The sequence below is a fragment of the Chiloscyllium plagiosum genome, unplaced genomic scaffold (genome assembly GCF_037043375.1).
Source record: "Chiloscyllium plagiosum isolate Xiang-an unplaced genomic scaffold, Cpla_swu_hap1 HiC_scaffold_48, whole genome shotgun sequence".
Taxonomy (NCBI): Eukaryota; Metazoa; Chordata; class Chondrichthyes; order Orectolobiformes; family Hemiscylliidae; genus Chiloscyllium; species Chiloscyllium plagiosum.
This window is the reverse complement of record NW_028270186.1, coordinates 22,259,121-22,277,833: the sequence shown is the minus strand read 5'-3', so window position 1 is coordinate 22,277,833 and position 18,713 is coordinate 22,259,121.

Here is an 18,713-nt window from a genome sequence, read left to right as displayed (position 1 = left end):
TCAATAATTGAAGTATGATACAATTATTGAATGAATGCAGTTTGTTTCATTGAATGAATAAGTTCAGCTTCACACATTGATTGAATGAGAGAAGCTCTAATCATTGGGTTTAAACGCGCAGTCAGATTCATTGAATAAATGTGTGCTGTTTGTTTCATTTGAGCAATGCGTGGAACTCGTGGCACTGCACGTAGGAGATAGGCTCGACTCATTGATTAACATGTGTGGTTTGTCTCATTGAATGAATGTGTTAAGCTTGACATATTCAATGTATGGCAGAAGCTCTTCGCATTGAATGAACACGTGCAGTGTGTTTCATTGAATGATTAGTGCCGCGTGATTCATGACAGAAGTGCGTTAAGGTTGTTGCTTTGAATGAGTTAATAACGTTTGCTTCGTTGAATCAATGAATGAAGTTTGTACAAATGATTTAATGAATGCGGTATGTTTCATTGAATGAAAGCGTTATAGTAGAGGCATTGAATATTCGAGAGAAGTTCTACATATTGTATTAACACATGCAGTCTGTTTCATTGAATGAATATGGGCAGTTGAATGAATGAGTTAAGCTCGATACATTGAATGAATGAGATGCTCTACTAATTGAATTAAAACGTGCAGTTTGTTTCATTGAATGAATGAGTTAAGCTTGAAATATTGAATGAATGAGAGAAACTCTGCTCATTGAATTAATACGTGAAGTTTGTTTCATTAAATGAATTGCACATCATTTCATCAATGAAACAGACTGCATGTGTTAATTCAATGAGTATGTATGAGAGAAGCTCTACTCATTGAATTAGTACGTGCATTTTGTTTCATTGAATGAATGAGTTAAGCTTGAAGCATAAAAGAGAGAAGCTCTACCAATTGAATCAAAACGTGCAGTCTGTGTCTTTGAATGATTGCATGCGCTTAGTTTCAGTGAATGAATGCGTGCAGCTTGTTCCAATGAATGAAATATTTACGTTTGATTCTTTGAATCAATGACTGAAGTTTGTTTCAATGGATGAATGCAGTTTGATTTATTGAGTGAAAGCGTTAAGCTCGAGACATTGAGATAAGCTATGCTTTTTGAATTAACACGTGCGTTCAGTTTATCTGAATGAATGACTGCAGTTTGATTCACTATGTAAAGCAATTCAATTTGTTTAAAGAAACAAACTTGACGCATTCTTTCAATGAAAAAACTTCACATGTTATTTCTGTTAGTAGAGCTTCTCTCATTCTTTCACTATTTCAAGCTTAACTCATTCATTCAATGAAACAAACTGCACACTTTCATTCAATGAAACGGACGCATGGGTTAATTCAATGACTAGAGCTTCTCTCATGTAACGAATACCACTACTATAACAATTTCATTCAATCAAACAAACCACATTCATTAAATCATTGATACAAACTTCAATCATTGATTCAATGAATCAAACGATATTAATTGATTCAATGCAACAAACCTAACACATTTATGTCATGAATCAAGCTGTAAGAATTCATTCAATGAAACACATTTTACGTGTTAATTGAATGAGTAGAGCTTCTTCCATTCATTCAATATATCAAGATTAACGCGTTCATTCATTAAAACAAACTGCACGGGTTAATCAATGAGTCGAGCATCTCTCATACGTGCAGTGCCACGGGATCAAAGCATTGATTCAATGAAACAAACAGCACACATTCAGTCAATGAAACTGAAAGCGTAAACTCAATGAGTAGAGTTTCTCTCATTCAATCAATGTGTGAAGCTTAACTCATTCAAGTCAATGAAACAAACTGCATTTATGCAACGATTGCATCAAACTAGAATCATTAATTCAACGAAACAAACTTAACTCATTTATTTAGTGAATCAAACTGCACCCATTAATTCAACGAAAGAGACTGCATGTCCAATCAGTAGAGATTCTTTCATTCATTCAATGCCTCGATTTTATCGCATCGAATTCAGTTTGTTTCATTGAATGAAACATTGAATACATGAGAGAACCTCTACTCATTTAATGAATGTATGAGTTATGAATGCATGAGTTAACTTTCTTTCACTGATTCAAAGAAAACGCTTGATTCATTGAATGTACGATTGAAGTTGAATTCATTGAATGAATTAGTTATGCTGGAAGCATTGCATGAATTAGAGAGGTTGAACTCATTGACATTACACGCGCAGTTTGTTTCATTGAATAACTGAGTGCACTTTGATTCATTGAATGAATGATTGCTGTTGGATTCATTAAATTTTGTGTTAACATTGTTTCAGTGAATCAATGAATAATGCTTGATTAATTCAATGTCCAATTGGAGCTTGATTCATCGAATGAATGCAGTTTGTTACATTGAATGAATACGCTAACTTGGAGACATTGAATTCAAAGAAACTATCGGCATGGATTAATTCAATGAGTAAATCTTCTCTACTTCATTCAATGCATCGAGCTTTACTTTTTATTTCAAAGAATCAAAGTGCATTCAATGAATCCTACTTTAAAGTCACATTCAATGAATCAAACGTCATTTATTGTTTCAATGAAGCAAATATAAACCAAATATTTAACAGATAAAAGCGCACTCATGAGTTTACATAAACAATCTGCATTCATTCATTTATTTATTGAATCAAACTGAACTCAATGCAACAAACTGCACGTGTTAACTCAATGAGTGAGCTTATCTCGCGAAGTCAAGGTCTCGTGCTTGACGCATTCATTCAGTGAAACAATTGCATTTATTCATTCATTGAATCAAACATAAATCGCACATTGAATCAGACGTTTTTCATTGATTCAATGAAAGAAACTTAATACATTCCTTTAATGAATCCAACTGAATACAATCATTCAATGAATCAAACTCCATTAAATCATTCGTTGAATTAAACGTGAATCGTATATTCAATTATTCAAACGTTATTTATTGATTTAATGCAACAAACGCAACTCATATAATTTAATGTATTGAAGTGCACTCATTGTTTACTGAAACAAATTGCATTCTTTCACTTATTCAGTGACTCCAACTCAACTAATTCATTCCCTGAAAGAAGCTGCACGTTTTATTTCAATGCCTAGAGCTATTCTCATGAATACAATGTCACCAGCATAACATACTCATTCACTGAACGAAACTGCATTCATTCATTCATTGAATCAAACTGCAGTCGTACATTTAATGAATTAAACGTGTTATTTTGATTCAATGACACAAACTTACCCCATGCATTTAACTAACCAACTGGATTCACTAAATAAATGAGTTAAGTTTATTTCTTTAAATCAATTAATAATGCAGAGTATTTGCTAATTATTCTATGAAACAAACTGCACGCATTCTTCCAATGAAATAAAATGCACATATTCATTCAATGAAACAGACTGCACGTATTAATTCAATGAGTAGAGGTTGTCTCGAGCTTCACGCTTTAATTCAATGAAACAAATTGCATTCAATCAATGAATCAAACAACTTCTGATTCAAAGAAATCAAACGGTATTCATTGATTCAATGAAACAAACATCAATCACGTATTTAATCAATCGAACTGCAATCATTCATTCCATTCTTTCATTCAATGTTAATTCAATGGGTAGAGCTTCTCTCATGCATGCACTGTCAAGGGTTCAACGCCTTAATTCAATGAAACAGACTGCAGACATTGATTCAATGAAACAGTCTGCACGTGTTAATTCAATGTGTAGAGCTTCTCTCATTTGTTCAATGTCTTGAGCTTATTGCTTTAATTCACTGAAACAAGCTGCATTCATTCATTCATTGAATCAAACTTCAAACACTGGCTTAATGAATCAGACTTGATTCAATGAAACAAACTTAACTCATTTACATAGATAATCAAACTGCACTCATTCGTTTAATTAATCACACTGCATTTGTTAATTCAATGTGTAGAGCTTCTGCCATTCATTCAATGAAACAAACTGCTGCATTCATTCAATGATACAGACTGCATGTGTTACTTCAATGAGTCGAGTTTCTCTTAGTCATTAAATTAGTTTAACGCATTTATTGAATGAAGCAAACTGAACTCACATTCAACAAAACGGACTCAATACTTTTGTCATTCGATGAAAGAAATTGCACTAATTCAATCATTGATTCAATGAATGAAATGTAATTAATTGATTTAAAGAAATAAACTTCTTATTTAGTTTGTGAATCCAAGAGCACTCATTCATTCAATGAAACACACTGCAAGTATTAATTGAATTCAGTAGAGCCTCTCTCATTCGTTCAATGCCACGAGTTTAACGCAGTGTTTCAGTCAAACAAACTGCACACATTTATTAACTGAAAAACACTGCACGTGTTAATTCAATTAGTAGAGCACATCAGGTATTCAATGCCTTCTATCAGAACGTTTTCATTCAATGAAACAAGCATTCAATGTGTTAAATCATGGAATTTAATGAATGAAAGAATCTCTGCTAGTTGAATTAGGCACGTGCAGTCTCTCTCATTGAATGAATGAGTACTGTTTGATTCACTAAATAAATGAGTTTAGTTTGTTTTGTTGAGTTAATGAATAACGTTTGCGTCATTGAATCAATGATTGAAGTTTGATACAATGATTGAATGCATGCACTTTTTCTCTTTGAATGAATGAGTTAAGCTTCACACATTGATTGAATGAGAGAAGCTCTACTCATTGGTTTTTATACGTGCAGTCAGTTTTATTGAAGAAATGTGTTTGTTTTCATTTAATCAAAGCGTGGAACTCGTGGCACTGCATGTTAAGTGCAACTTGATACTAGTACAGGAAAGGTAGACTTGATCAAAGAGTTTAAGGTGAAATGGTAGGGAGTATAATGTGAGAGAATGCGCTGTGTAATTTGAGAAGGAGAACCGGAAAACAGGAAGCAGAGACGAGGAGAGAAGAGCAGCAATTGAGCAACAATGGCAGGGGATTCAGGGAATATTTCAGGAAGCACAGCTGAAATTCTTGCTGAGCATCTGCTTATGGTCCATGAAATAAATGTACTAAATCTGGCCTCTATGATTGCTCATCAATTTGTGATTGAATTATATCCTTGACAGCTTTTTTCAACCATGGTTGGTTCATCTCCTTATCGAGTCCTTCTTTTTGAACAGCAGTAATCATTGCTGAGCGTTATGGACTACTTGATAATGTCTGTCTATGTATACTCACTGACCTTCCTCTTTGTCTATTTCCACGTCTCGCTTCAGACCAGATGTGAGACAGAAATCCTCAATTTAAATGCCTGGTTCTTTTCAATCATGCGGGGAACTGTCTGAGCGTGGCTGTTCAGCGGAGGCTGACTCCATTCTCCCTGTTTCTCCGTCTGTCATTTCTGTTTCATGATGTGAGCTGCATCTGATGTGATCTCCTTTTCCTTCAAACCAGAAATCCCCTAACTACTGTGGACAGGACTTTCAGCTGTGACTGTCCCACTTCCCTCACCTCTGCTCTCACTTCATTCCCTCCTTTCCAGAATAATGATAAATTGGAGTGGAAGCAGGCTTTTTGAGTGGGAGCAGCAGCGGAGGGAAGGCGAATCAGGAAGGCTACAGCTACGGTAAGGAAGATTTTTAAAAATTACTGACCGGTAGTGGCCAGCGGTATTTTTTTCCTCCACAGAAGGAGCGGCGGAAGTGACGCGGACCAGAGGGGCTGCCGGGAAGGTAAGGAGTGAGTATAAGTGTTTCTTTCCTCCAAGAAGGAGCGGGAGAAGCGGCGAAAGTGACGTGGACCAGAGGGGCTGCGGTACGTAAAGCAAGTGAGTTTCAGTACTTACCCTTCGAAGCCAGCGACCTTTTTGAGTGTGAGCAGCAGCGGAGGTAAAGCGAACCATGAAGGCTACAGCTAAGGTAAGGGAGATTTTTAAAACTTACTTACCAGTAGTGGCCAGCAGAAAATAAGTGACCACATATATTGGCAAGTCGGCTAAACCCGAGGCACTACAAGTGTAGTGTCTCCAACCCTCCCTCCTCCTCTAATCAAGTTAATAAGGTACGGATTATTTCTAAACTTCCTTTATTGAATATAAGTTTATTGCTTGATTTTACAGCAGTTGAATTAAGCTTTCTTGTTTAGTACTGTGTGGGCGTTCAGATAAGTCGGGTATGGATGCTAGGACAGTTGCTTGCTCCTCCTGCAGAACGTAGCAGGTGAGAGACATGGCACCAGTCTCCGTAGGCTACATCTGCGGGAAGTGCACCCAACTCCAGCTCCTTGAAAACTGTGGGTTAACACGTGCAGTGTTTATCATTGAATGAATGAAGGCAGCTGGATACAATAAATAAACTGCACACACTAATTCAATTAGTCAAGAAAACAGACAGCACACATTCATTCAATGAAACAGACGCATGTGTTAATGAAATGAGTAAACCTTCTCTCATGTATTAAGTGCATTCTTCCATAACTCTTTCATTCAATGAAACAAACTGCATTCAATGCGTTAAAATCGGAGCATTGAATGAATGAAAGAATCTCTGCTGATTAGATTAGCATGCGCAGTCTTTCATTGAATGGATGGATGCAGTTTGATTCACTTAATAAATGAGTTAAGTTTGTTTCGCTGAATCAATTAATAACGTTTGATTCGTTGAATCAATAATTGAAGTTTGATACAATGATCGAATGGATGCAGTTTGTTTCATTGCATGAATGAGTTAAGCTTCACACACTGAACGAATGAGGGAAGCTCTACTCATTGAATTAACACGTACAGTCTGTTTCATTGAATGAATGTGTGCAGCTTGCTTGATTGAATCAATGCGTTTAACTCGCGGCATTGCATGTATGAGATAAGGTCGTGCAGTTTGTTTCATTGAATGAATAAGTTAAGTTTGACACATTGAATAAACTGCACTCATCCATTCAATGAAACAGACTGCATGTGTTAATTCAATAAGTAGAGCTTCTCTCATGTATTCAATACGTCTGTCATAACGCCTTCATTCAATGAAAGAAATTGCACTAATTCAATCATTGATTCATTCTTCAATCATTGATTCAATGAATGAAATGTAATTAATTAATTTAAAGAAATAAACTTCTCATTTATTTTGTGAATCCAAGAGCACTCATTCATTCAATGAAACACACTGCAAGTATTAATTGAATTCAGTAGAGCCTCTCTCATTCGTTCAATGCCACGAGTTTAACGCATTGTTTCAGTCAAACAAACTGCACACATTCATTAACTGAAAAACACTGCACGTGTTAATTTAATTAATAGAGCACCTCAGCCTTCTATCAGAACGTTTTCATTCAATGAAACAAGCTGCATTCAATGCGTTAAGATCGTGGCATTGAATGAATGAAAGAATCTCTACTGATTGAATTAACACGTGGAATGGCTTTCATTGAATGGATGGATGCCGTTTGATTCACTAAATAAATGTGTTAAGGTTGATATGTTGAAGTTATGTATAACGTTTGAGTCATTGAATCAATTATTGAAGAATGATACAATTATTGAATGAATGCAGTTTTGTTTCATTGAATGGATGAGTTCAGCTTCACACATTGATTGAATGAGAGAAGCTCTAATCATTAGTTTAAACGCGCAGTCAGATTCATTGAATAAATGTGTGCTGTTTGTTTCATTTGAGCAATGCGTGGAACTCGTGGCACTGCATGTATGAGATAGGCTCGACTCATTGATTAACATGTGTGGTTTGTCTCATTGAATGAATGTGTTAAGCTTGACATATTCAATGTATGGCAGAAGCTTTTCGCATTGAATTAACACGTGCAGTGTGTTTCATTGAATGATGAGTTGATTGATTACAGAAGTGAGTTAAGGTTGTTGCTTTGAATGAGTTAATAACGTTTGCTTCTTTGAATCAATGAATGAAGTTTGTATCAATGAATTAATGAATGCGGTATATTTCATTGAATGAAAGCGTTATAGTAGAGGCATTGAATATACGAGAGAAGCTCTACATATTGTATTAACTCGTGCAGTCTGTTTCATTGAATGAATATGGGAAGTTTGTTTCAATGAATGAATGAGTTAAGCTTGATACATTGAATGAATGAGTTAAGCTTGAAATATTGAATGAATGAGAGAAGCTCTGCTCATTGAATTAATACGTAAAGTATTTTTAATTGAATGAAAGAGTGCAGCTTGGTACATCAAATAAATTGCACTCATTTAATCAATGAAACAGACTGCATGTGTTAATTCAATGAGTATGTATGAGAGAAGCTAGACTCATTGATTAACACCTGCAGTCGGTTTCATTGAATGAATGAGTTAAGCTTGACACATTGAATGAATCGCAGAAGCTCTAGTAACATAAATAACTCGTACAGTGTTTTTCGTTACATGAATGAGTGCAGCTTGGTACATTAACTAAACTGAAGTCATTCATTCAATGAAAGAGACTGCAAGTGTTAATTGAATCAGTAGTGCCTCTCTCATTCTTTCATTGCCACAAGTCTAACGCATTGTCTCATTCAAAAAAACTGCACACATTCATTCGATGAAACAGACTGCATGTGTTAATTGAAGGAGTAGAGCTTCCCTCATTCATTTAATGCAACGAGTTTAACGCATTAATTCAATGATAGAGACTGCACGTGTTAGTTAAATGAGTAGAGCTTCTCTCATTTTGTCAAGCAAACAGACTGCACACATTCATTCAATGAAACAGACTGCATGTTTTAATTCAATGAGTTGTGCTTCTCTCAATTATTCAATGCCTTCTACCATAACGCTTTCATTCAATGAAACAAACTACATTCAATGTGTTAAATCATGGCATTGAATGAGTGAAAGAATCTCTGCTTGTTGAATTAGCATGTGTAGTCTCTTTCATTGAATGAATGAGTGCTGTTTGATTCACTAAATAAATGAGTTAAGTTTGTTTTGTTGAATTAATGAATAGCGTTTGATTCCTTGTATCAATGATTGAAGTTTGATACAATGATTGAATGCATGCACTTTGTCTCTTTGAATGAATGAGTTAAGCTTCACACCCTGAATGAGAGAACTCATTGAATTAACACGTACAGTATGTTTCATTGAATGAATGTGTGCAGCTTGTTTGATAGAATCAATGCGTTTAACTCTTGGCACTGCATGTTAAGTTTCCTGCATTGAACCATTTGCTTCATTGAATCAATGAATGAAGTTTATATCAATGATTTAATGAATGCGGTTCGTTTGATTGAAATAAAGCATTATATTGGAGGCATTGAATACGTGAGAGAAGCACAACGCATTGAGTTAAGACATGCAGTCTGTTTCATTCAATGAATGTGTGGAGTTTGATTCATTGAATGAATGAATGCAGTTGGATTTACTAAATAAATGACTGAAGCTTGTATCATTGAAACTATTAATTTGGTTTGATTCTTTGAATCATAGATTGAAGTTGATTGAAACAATGCGTTGCATTTTGTGGCATGGAATGAATGAGAGAATCTCTACTGATTGCATTATCACGTGCAGGCTCTTGCATTGAATGAATGAGTGTAGTTTGACTCACTTAAGCAATGAGCTAAGTCGTATTCATTGAAGCAATGAATAACGTTTGATGCTTGAATCAATCATTGAAGTGTCATACAGTGATTGAATGACTGCCGTTTGTTTCATGGAATGGAAGCGTTAAACACGAGACATTGAATAAATGAGTGAAGATATATTCATTGGATTAACACATCCCTTCTGTTTCATTTTATCAATGCCTTAAACTCGTGGCATTGAATGACTGAGAGAAGCTGAACTCATTGAATTAGCACGAGCAGTTTGTTTCATTGAATGAATAGTTAAGCTTCACATTGAATGAATGTGTGCAGTTTGTTTCGTTAATCAATGTGTTCACTCGTGCCACTGCACGTATTGAGAGAAGCTCGACTCATGGATTAACACGTGCAGTTTGTTTCATTGAATGATTGAGTTAAGCTTGACACATTGAATGAATGGCAGAAGATCGACTCATATAATTAGCACGTGCCGTGTTTTTCATTGAATGAATGAGTGCAGCTTGATACATTAAATAAACTGCACTCATTCATTCAATGAAACAGACTGCGTGTGTTAATTCAATGAGTAGGACTTCTCTCATGTATGCAATACGTCTATCATAACGTTTTCATTCAATCAATCATATTGCATTAATTCAGTCATTGATTCATCCATCAATCGCCGATTCAATGAATGAAACGTTATTAAGTGATTTAAAGAAATAAACTTAACTGATTTATTTTGTGAATCCAACTGCACTCATTTATTCAATGAAGCTCGTTTCACTCATTCATTCAATGCCACGAATTTAACGCATTGTTTCATTCAAACAAACTGCACACATTCGTTCAATGAGAAAAGCTCTACTCATTGAATTAGTACGTGCATTTTGTTTAATTGAAAGAATGAGTTAAGCTTGAAGCATGAAAGAGAAACAATTGAAACAAAACGTGCAGTCTGTGTCTTTGAATGAATGCATGCACTTAGTTTCAGTGAATGAATGCTTGCAGCTTGTTCCAATGAATGAAATATTTGCGTTTGATTCTTTGAATCAATGACTGAAGTTTGTTTCAATGGATGAATGCAAATTGTTTTATTGAATGAAAGCGTTAAGCTCGAGACATTGAGATAAGCTATGCTTTTTGAATTAACACCTACGTTCAGTTTATCTGAATGAATGACTGCAGTTTGATTCACTATGTAAAGCAATTCAATTTGTTTAAAGAAACAAACTTGACGCGTTCTTTCAATGAAAAAACTTCACATGTTAATTCTGTTAGTAGAGCTCTCATTCTTTCACTATTTCAAGCTTAACTCATTCATTCAGTGAAACAAACTGCACACTTTCATTCAATGAAACAGACGCATGGGTTAATTCAATGACTAGAGCTTCTCTCATGTAACGAATACCACTACTATACCAATTTCATTCTATCAAACAAACCACATTCATTAAATCATTGATACAAACTTCAATCATTGATTCAATGAATCAAACGTTATTAATTGCTTCAATGCAACAAACCTAACATATTTATGTCATGAATCAAGCTGTAAGAATTCATTCAATGAAACACATTTTACGTGTTAATTGAATGAGTAGAGCTTTTTCCATATATCAATATATCAAGATTAACGCATTCATTCAATAAAACAAACTGCACGGGTTAATCAATGAGTTGAGCTTCTCTCATACGTGCAGTGCCACGGGATCAAAGCATTGATTCAATGAAACAAACAGTACACATTCATTCAATGAAACTGCAAGCGAAAACTCAATGAGTAGAGTTTCTCTCATTCAATCAATGTGTGAAGCTTAACTCATTCAAGTCAATGAAACAAACTGCATTTATTCAACGATTGCATCAAACTAGAATCATTAATTCAACGAAACAAACTTAACTCATTTATTTAGTGAATCAAACTGCACTCATTAATTCAACGAAAGAGACTGCATGTCCAATCTGTAGAGATTCTTTCATTCATTCAATGCCTCGATTTTATCGCATCGAATTCAGTTTGTTTCATTGAATGAAACATTGAATACATGAGAGAACCTCTACTCATTTAATGAATGTATGAGTTATGAATGCATGAGTTAAGTTTCTTTCACTGATTCCAAGAAAACGCTTGATTCATTGAATGTACGATTGAAGTTGAATTCATTTGAATGAATTAGTTATGCTGGAAGCATTGCATGACTTAGAGAGGTTGAATCATTGACATTACACGCGCAGTTTGTTTCATTGAATAACTGAGTGCACTTTGATTCATTGAATGAATGATTGCTGTTGGATTCATTAAATCTTGTGTTAACTTTGTTTCAGTGAATCAATGAATAATGTTTGATTATTTGAATGTCCGATTGAAGCTTGATTCATCGAATGAATGCAGTTTGTTACATTGAATGAATACGCTAACTTGGAGACATTGAATTCAAAGAAACTATCGGCATGGATTAATTCAATGAGTAAATCTTCTCTTCTTCATTCAATGCATCGAGCTTTACTTTTTATTTCAAAGAATCAAAGTGCATTCTTTCATTCAATGAATCCTGCTTCAAAGTCACATTCAATGAATCAAACGTCATTTATTGTTTCAATGAAGCAACTATTAACCAAATATTTAACAGATCAAAGCGCACTCATGAGTTTATATAAACAATCTGCATTCATTCATTTATTTATTGAATCAAACTGAACTCACTGCAACAAACTGCACGTGTTAACTCAATGAGTAGAGCTTATCTCGTGAAGTCAAGGTCTCGTGCTTGACGCATTCATTCAGTAAAATAATTGCATTTGTTCATTCATTGAATCAAACATAAATCGCACATTGAATCAGACGTTTTTCATTGATTCAATGAAAGAAACTTAATACATTCCTTTAATGAATCCAACTGCATACAATCATTCAATGAATCAAACTCCATTAAATCATTCGTTGAATTAAACGTGAATCGTATATTCAATTATTCAAACGTTATTTATTGATTTAATGCAACAAACGCAACTCATATAATTTAATGTATTGAAGTGCACTCATTGTTTACTGAAACAAATTGCATTCTTTCACTTATTCAGTGACTCCAACTCAACTAATTCATTCCCTGAAAGAAGCTGCACGTTTTATTTCAATGCCTAGAGCTATTCTCATGAATACAATGTCTCCAGCATAACATACTCATTCACTGAACGAAACTGCATTCATTCATTCATTGAATCAAACTTCAGTCGTACATTCAATGAATTAAACCTGTTATTTTGATTCAATGACACAAACTTACCCCATGCATTTAACTAACCAACTGGATTCACTAAATAAATGAGTTAAGTTTATTTCTTTAAATCAATTAATAATGTAGAGTATTTGCTAATTATTCTATGAAACAAACTGCACGCATTCTTCCAATGAAATAAAATGCACATATTCATTCAATGAAACAGACTGCACGTATTAATTCAATGAGTAGAGGTTGTCTCGAGCTTCACGCTTTAATTCAATGAAACAAATTGCATTCAATCAATGAATCAAACAACTTCCGATTCAAAGAAGTCAAACGGTATTCATTGATTCAATGAAACAAACTTCAATCACTTATTTAATCAATCGAACTGCAATCATTCATTCCATTCTTTCATTCAATGTTAATTCAATGGGTAGAGCTTCTCTCATGCATGCACTGTCAAGGGTTCAACGCCTTAATTCAATGAAACAGACTGCAGATAGTAATTCAGTGAAACAGTCTGCATATGTTAATTCAATGTGTAGAGCTTCTCTCATTTATTCAATGTCTTGAGCTTATTGCTTTATTTCACTGAAACAAGCTGCATTCATTCATTCATTGATTCAAACTTCAAACACTGGCTTAATGAATCAGTCTTGATTCAATGAAACAAACTTAACTCATTTACATAGGGATCAAACCGCACTCATTCGTTTAATGAAGCAAACTGCATTTGTTAATTCAATGTGTAGAGCTTCTGCCATTCATTCAATGAAACAAACTGCATGGATTCATTCATTGATACAGACTGCACGTGTTACTTCAATGAGTCGAGTTTCTCTTATTCATTAAATGAGTTTAACGTATTTATTGAATGAAGCAAACTGAACTCACATTCAACAAAACGGACTCAATACATCTGTCATAACGCCTTCATTCGATGAAAGAAATTGCACGAATTCAATCATTGATTCAATGAATGAAATGTAATTAATTGATTTAAAGAAATAAACTTATCATTTATTTTTTGAATCCAAGGGCACTCATTCATTCAATGAAACACACTGCAAGTATTAATTGAATTCAGTAGAGCCTCTCTCATTCGTTCAATGCCACGAGTTTAACGCATTGTTTCAGTCAAACAAACTGCACACATTCATTAACTGAAAAACACTGCACGTGTTAATTCAATTAATAGAGCACCTCATGTATTCAATGCCTTCTACCAGAACCTTTTCATTCAATGAAACAAGCTGCATTCAATGCGTTAAAATCGTGGATTGAATGAATGAAAGAATCTCTGATTGAATTCGCACGTGCAATGGCCTTCATTGAATGGATGGGTGCAGTTTGTTCACTAAATAAATGTGTTAATTTTGATATGTTGAAGTTATGTATATCGTTTGAGACATTCAATCAATTGAAGTATGATACAATTATTGAATGAATGCAGTTTGTTTCATTGAATGAATGAGTTCAGCTTCACACATTGATTGAATAAGAGAAGCTCTAATCATTAGGTTTAAACGCGCAGTCAGATTCATTGAATAAATGTGTGCTGTTTGTTTCATTTGAGCAATGCGTGGAACTCGTGGCACTGCACGTATGAGATAGGCTCGACTCATTAATTAACATGTGTGGTTTGTCTCATTGAATGAGTGTTAAGCTTGACATATTCAATGTATGGCAGAAGCCCTTCGCATTGAATTAACACGTGCAGTGTGTTTCATTGAATGATGAGTGCCGCGTGATTCATTACAGAAGTGAGTTAAGGTTGTTGCTTTGAATGAGTTAATAACGTTTGCTTCTTTGAATCAATGAATGAAGTTTGTATCAATGATTTAATGAATGCGGTATGTTTCATTGAATGAAAGAGTTATAGTAGAGGCATTGAATATTCGAGAGAAGTTCTACATATTGTATTAACACATGCAGTCTGTTTCATTGAATGAATATGGGCCGTTTGTTTCATTGAATGAATGAGTTAAGCTCGATACATTGAATGAATGAGATGCTCTAATAATTGAATTAAAACGTGCAGTTTGTTTCATTGAATGAATGAGTTAAGCTTGAAATATTGAATGAATGAGAGAAACTCTGCTCATTGAATGAATACGTGAAGTTTGTTTCATTGAATGAATGTAGCTTGGTACATTAAATGAATTGCACATCATTTAATCAATGAAACAGACTGCATGTGTTAATTCAATGAGTATGTATGAGAGAAGCTCTACTCATTGAATTAGTACGTGCATTTTGTTTCATTGAATGAATGCGTGAATTCTCTCTTTCATGCTTGAAGCATGAACGAGAGAAGCTCTACCAATTGAATCAAAACGTGCAGTCTGTGTCTTTGAATGAATGCATGCGCTTAGTTTCAGTGAATGAATGCGTGCAGCTTGTTCCAATGAATATTTACGTTTGATTCTTTGAATCAATGACTGAAGTTTGTTTCAATGGATGAATGCAGTTTGTTATATTGAATGAAAGCGTTAAACTCGGGACATTTAGATAAGCTATGCTTTTTGAATTAACACGTATGTTCAGTTTATCTGAATGAATGACTGCAGTTTGATTCACTATGTAAAGCAATTCAATTTGTTTAAAGAAACAAACTTGACGTATTCTTTCAATGAAAAAACTTCACATGTTATTTCTGTTAGTAGAGCTTCTCTCATTCTTTCACTATTTCAAGCTTAACTCATTCATTCAATGAAACAAACTGCACACTTTCATTCAATGAAACAGACGCATGGGTTAATTCAATGACTAGAGCTTCTCTCATGTAACGAATACCACTACTATAACAATTTCATTCAATCAAACAAACCACATTCATTAAATCATTGATACAAACTTCAATCATTGATTCAATAAATCAAACGTTATTAGTTGATTCAGTGCAACAAACCTAACACATTTATGTCATGAATCAAGCTGTAAGAATTCATTCAATGAAACACATTTTACGTGTTAATTGAATGAGTAGAGCTTCTTCCATTCATTCAATATATCAGGATTAACGCGTTCATTCAATAAAACAAGCTGCACGGGTTAATCAATGAGTCGAGCTTCTCTCATACGTGTAGTGCCACGGGATCAAAGCATTGATTCAATGAAACAAGCAGCACACATTCATTCAGTGAAACTGCAAGCGTAAACTCAATGAGTAGAGTTTCTCTCATTCAATCAATGTGTGAAGCATAACTCATTCAAGTCAATGAAACAAACTGCGTTTATTCAACGATTGCATCAAACTAGAATCATTAATTCAACGAAACAAACTTAACTCATTTATTTAGTGAATCAAACTGCACTCATTCATTCAACGAAAGAGACTGCATGTCCAATCAGTAGAGATGATTTCATTCATTCAATGCATCGATTTTATCGCATCGAATGCAGTTTGTATCATTGAATGAAACATTGAATACATGAGAGAACCTCTACTCATTTAATGAATGTATGAGTTATGAATGCATGAGTTAAGTTTCTTTCACTGATTCAAAGAAAACGCTTGATTCATTGAATGTACGATTGAAGTTGAATTCATTGAATGAATTAGTGTTGCCCGAAGCATTGCATGAATTAGAGAGGTTGAACTCATTGACATTACACGCGCAGTTTGTTTCATTGAATAACTGAGTGCACTTTGATTCATTGAATGAATGATTGCTGTTGGATTCATTAAATCTTGTGTTAACTTTGTTTCAGTGAATCAATGAATAATGTTTGATTAATTGAATGTCCGATTGAAGCTTGATTCATCGAATGAATGCAGTTTGGTACATTGAATGAATACGCTAACTTGGAGACATTGAATTCAAAGAAACTATCGGCATGGATTAATTCAATGAGTAAATCTTCTCTTCTTCATTCAATGCATCGAGCTTTACTTTTTATTTCAAAGAATCAAAGTGCATTCTTTCATTCAATGAATCCTGCTTCAAAGTCACATTCAATGAATCAAACGTCATTTATTGTTTCAATGAAGCAACTATAAACCAAATATTTAACAGATCAAAGCGCACTCATGAGTTTATATAAACAATCTGCATTCATTCATTTATTTATTGAATCAAACTGAACTCACTGCAACAAACTGCACGTGTTAACTCAATGAGTAGAGCTTATCTCGTGAAGTCAAGGTCTCGTGCTTGACGCATTCATTCAGTAAAATAATTGCATTTGTTCATTCATTGAATCAAACATAAATCGCACATTGAATCAGACGTTTTTCATTGATTCAATGAAAGAAACTTAATACATTCCTTTAATGAATCCAACTGCAATGAATCAAACTCCATTAAATCATTCGTTGAATTAAACGTGAATCGTATATTCAATTATTCAAACGTTATTTATTGATTTAATGCAACAAACGCAACTCATATAATTTAATGTATTGAAGTGCACTCATTGTTTACTGAAACAAATTGCATTCTTTCACTTATTCAGTGACTCCAACTCAACTAATTCATTCCCTGAAAGAAGCTGCACGTTTTATTTCAATGCCTAGAGCTATTCTCATGAATACAATGTCTCCAGCATAACATACTCATTCACTGAACGAAACTGCATTCATTCATTCATTGAATCAAACTTCAGTCGTACATTCAATGAATTAAACGTGTTATTTTGATTCAATGACACAAACTTACCCCATGCATTTAACTAACCAACTGGATTCACTAAATAAATGAGTTAAGTTTATTTCTTTAAATCAATTAATAATGTAGAGTATTTGCTAATTATTCTATGAAACAAACTGCACGCATTCTTCCAATGAAATAAAATGCACATATTCATTCAATGAAACAGACTGCACGTATTAATTCAATGAGTAGAGGTTGTCTCGAGCTTCACGCTTTAATTCAATGAAACAAATTGCATTCAATCAATGAATCAAACAACTTCCGATTCAAAGAAGTCAAACGGTATTCATTGATTCAATGAAACAAACTTCAATCACTTATTTAATCAATCGAACTGCAATCATTCATTCCATTCTTTCATTCAATGTTAATTCAATGGGTAGAGCTTCTCTCATGCATGCACTGTCAAGGGTTCAACGCCTTAATTCAATGAAACAGACTGCAGATAGTAATTCAGTGAAACAGTCTGCATAAGTTAATTCAATGTGTAGAGCTTCTCTCATTTATTCAATGTCTTGAGCTTATTGCTTTAATTCACTGAAACAAGCTGCATTCATTCATTCATTGATTCAAACTTCAAATACTGGCTTAATGAATCAGACTTGATTCAATGAAACAAACTTAACTCATTTACATAGGGATCAAACCGCACTCATTCGTTTAATGAAGCAAACTGCATTTGTTAATTCAATGTGTAGAGCTTCTGCCATTCATTCAATGAAACAAACTGCATGGATTCATTCATTGATACAGACTGCACGTGTTACTTCAATGAGTCGAGTTTCTCTTATTCATTAAATGAGTTTAACGTATTTATTGAATGAAGCAAACTGAACTCACATTCAACAAAACGGACTCAATACATCTGTCATAACGCCTTCATTCGATGAAAGAAATTGCACGAATTCAATCATTGATTCAATGAATGAAATGTAATTAATTGATTTAAAGAAATAAACTTCTCATTTATTTTGTGAATCCAAGGGCACTCATTCATTCAATGAAACACACTGCAAGTATTAATTGAATTCAGTAGAGCCTCTCTCATTCGTTCAATGCCACGAGTTTAACGCATTGTTTCAGTCAAACAAACTGCACACATTCATTAACTGAAAAACACTGCACGTGTTAATTCAATTAATAGAGCACCTCATGTATTCAATGCCTTCTATCAGAACCTTTTCATTCAATGAAACAAGCTGCATTCAATGCGTTAAAATCGTGGATTGAATGAATGAAAGAATCTCTGATTGAATTCGCACGTGCAATGGCCTTCATTGAATGGATGGGTGCAGTTTGTTCACTAAATAAATGTGTTAAGTTTGATATGTTGAAGTTATGTATATCGTTTGAGACATTCAATCAATTATTGAA